The sequence below is a fragment of the Bison bison genome, unplaced genomic scaffold (genome assembly GCF_000754665.1).
Source record: "Bison bison bison isolate TAMUID 2011002044 unplaced genomic scaffold, Bison_UMD1.0 scf7180017845369, whole genome shotgun sequence".
Classification (NCBI taxonomy): domain Eukaryota; kingdom Metazoa; phylum Chordata; class Mammalia; order Artiodactyla; family Bovidae; genus Bison; species Bison bison.
Window position 1 is genome coordinate 12,650 of NW_011475942.1, and position 3,184 is coordinate 15,833.

The following is a 3,184-nucleotide window of genomic DNA, read 5'->3' on the forward strand; positions in this document are numbered from 1 at the left end:
TGAACATTGGGGTACACGTGTCTCTTTCCCTTCTGGTTTCCTCAGTGTATATGCCCAGCAGTGGGATTGCTGGATCATAAGGCAGTTCTATTTCCAGTTTTTTAAGGAATCTCCACACTGTTCTCCATAGTGGCTGTGCTAGTTTGCATTCCCACCAACAGTGTAAGAGGGTTCCCTTTTCTCCACACCCTATCCAGCATTTATTATTTGTAGACTTTTGGATCGCAGCCATTCTGACTGGTGTGAAATGGTATCTCATAGTGGTTTTGATTTGCATTTCTCTGATAATGAGTGATGTTGAGCATCTTTTCATGTGTTTGTTAGCCATCTGTATGTCTCTTTGGAGAGGCAAGAATATACAATGGATTAAAGACAATCTCTTTAACAAGTGGTGCTGGGAAATCTGGTCAACCACTTGTAAAAGAATGAAACTAGAACACTTTCTAACACCATATACAAAAATAAACTCAAAATGGATTAAAGATCTCAATGTAAGACCAGAAACTATAAAACTCCTAGAGGAGAACATAGGCAAAACACTCTCTGACATACATCACAGCAGGATCCTCTATGACCCACCTCCCAGAATAATTGTAAATAAAAAGACAAAAATAAACAAATGGGACCTAATTAAACTTAAAAGCTTCTGTACATCAAAGGAAACTATTAGCAAGGTGAAAAGACAGCCTTCAGAATGGGAGAAAATAATAGCAAATGAAGCAAGCGACAAACAACTAATCTCAAAAATATACAAGCAACTCCTACAGCTCAACTCTAGAAAAATAAATGACCCAATCAAAAACTGGGCATTTTTTTTAAAGTAAGTAAAGTATTTGGCACAGAGTAATCACAGTATAAAACTTAACATTTTTACAGAACCCTGCATAAAGTACCTGTTGGCAAGATAGATAAGTCAAGAGAAGAAAAAGGAGAGATGGAAACGGCACTCCAGCCCAAAGTAGGCATTAGGGGGCTCACCAGGGAGTCTCCCCTGCCACTTTCTCCTGTGACACTGACCAGAATCTGTTCTCCTCTGCAAGAGGCCCAGAATAACAGAGGAATGATTTGTATGTGGTTGTTAACACACATCAGGGCAAAACAGCCCTGTGAAATAGAAATCTTACCAGACTACCATTTGACTCTGTATCTCTGCCCTAACGTTTTATAAATATGCCAGAGAAAAAGAGGAAAGAGCTGGCTGACCACCAGAGAGCCAGTGGACAAAACTGTATTTCATTATAAAATCAGAAAAGAAAATAATGTATTCTTAAGTACTGTGCTTCTTTCTACTTTGGAAAATAAAGTTTTCTTGTTGAATAGTTTTAGAGCTGGTTTCCCTAAATAAAGACATGTAAAAATCTAAGTTTCTCCATATCAAGAATTTAATATCTCATCCCTTGCCAGTTTTATTTAGAAACTGTACTTCTCCAGTATTTTTTTTTTTAATTCAACTTAATCTGGCTAAACCACCCAAGCCAAACAAAGCACGCCATGTAATCTAAAGTTAGATATTCTGGCTTTAATATGGAAAACATGTGTTACCATGAGCTTAAGGATGCCCCTCTGTGGAACCTTCTGCCTTCTTTCTCAGTGATGTGAAATCTCAAGAGCTAAAAGTTAGTCTGCAGACCAAGGTCATGGCCATTCCAAATATCCTTAATGCTATGCCACATACTGGGAAGATAGGACTTATTGTCCGATCACTATCCATTAGATTCCATTTTGAGGTTCCTCCCAGTTCCTCTGTATCACCCTCCTCCTCCAACTGGAGAGAACCAATGCATTAGGGTTCCACCTGCTGTTTTGTATTGCAAACTTCAGTTGAGCCCATAACCTGAACCCTTATCTACATGCATTTCATCGTGACCACATGACAAACTTTCATGGAACTTCACAAGATTCCAGGAGTCTCCCAACAGACAAGGCCTGGTCTAATTCACCTCTCTGTTCTTCAAAGCCCTGTGAGCACCTTCCCAATCCCTTAATGCCCCTGCCCCCAGGCCCTTCCTCTCTAAACTTTTGCTATTTGGAAGAGCCTGGCATTGAGGTCTGCTGGCAGCTGATATGAGTGAATCCAAGTGAAACAAGAGGACAACTGGGCTGCATTCCACACCAGTCCATCTTGGCATTTAAGCAGGTGTGCAGGATTGAGTAACTACACATTCCTCATCTAACCTGCACCAGGTGTTCTGCATCAGTTACTAGGATTTAATCTCAACCAACCTTGTTTGGCACATTATGAAGGTGCGGCTCTTGAGGTTCTTAGGAAGAACGGACCCAGCATTCCAACAACCATCTGATTCTAAAGGTGTTTGGACTGGTTTTGACCACTGTCCCTCCCAAACAACTCCCAAGGCATCCACTTTAAAATATAGCTTTCCTCCTCTATAAGGATTCCACCTCAATTAGGGTTCCACTTTCTTATTTCAAACTCCAGGAGATGCCATCGCCTGAACTCTTATCCACAGGCATCTCATCTGCACCACAGACCAACTTGCATGGAACTCAACCAGAGAGGGCTCCTGTCCAATTGCCCTTCATACTCCTTGTAGTGCTGTGACCAGGGCCTTCTTCCCCCATTACCCTCCCCACATATACCTCTGCTATTGGGAATAGGCTGTTTGTGGCTGGAAACCACATTGAGCTTTGGCCTGAAACACTCTTCCCTGGTCAAGCAAAGGAGCCATCCCTTTTTTTCCAACAGTGTTACCCAGAGGCACCCAATATCTCTGTAGTCTCAACATGAGGAGAACCAAAGAGCAGAAAATGTGAAGGAGACCAGGGGAGACCAGGGCATCACTTAACATTGCCCAGACAGGATTCTGGAGGAGTTCCTGAGCCTGCTGGGGTTAAAGGTACCTCTGCTGGCCAGCCAAGGGGCCGAAGGGATGGTATGGGCGAGAGGTGGCAGGCTCACCTGAGGAAGAAGAAATAGGAGTAATCCTGGACCACGGTATGGGAGTGACAGGAGAAGTAGCCCAGACCGGTGAGGTTGAGGCTGGAGCCCCGGGGCACTTCGAGCATGCTGTCCCACGCCTGGTGGCACAGCATCTCGATCTCAGCAGAGTAGAAGAGCCCCGCGTCGCTGGCTTCATACTGCCAGGGCAGGTCCGTGCAGCTCCTCATGCAGCGCCAGCACCTTGGCCTACATGATAGTCTCGGCCAGCTCCACTCGGCAGCCCTC

General features: G+C 44.0%; 1 pseudogene; it reads right to left on the minus strand.

The window, feature by feature from the left end:
• The window catches only part of LOC104984301, a 5,755-nt pseudogene extending 2,577 nt beyond the window's left edge, over positions 1-3,178 (minus strand).
• Positions 3,179-3,184: the final 6 nt, after the last annotated feature.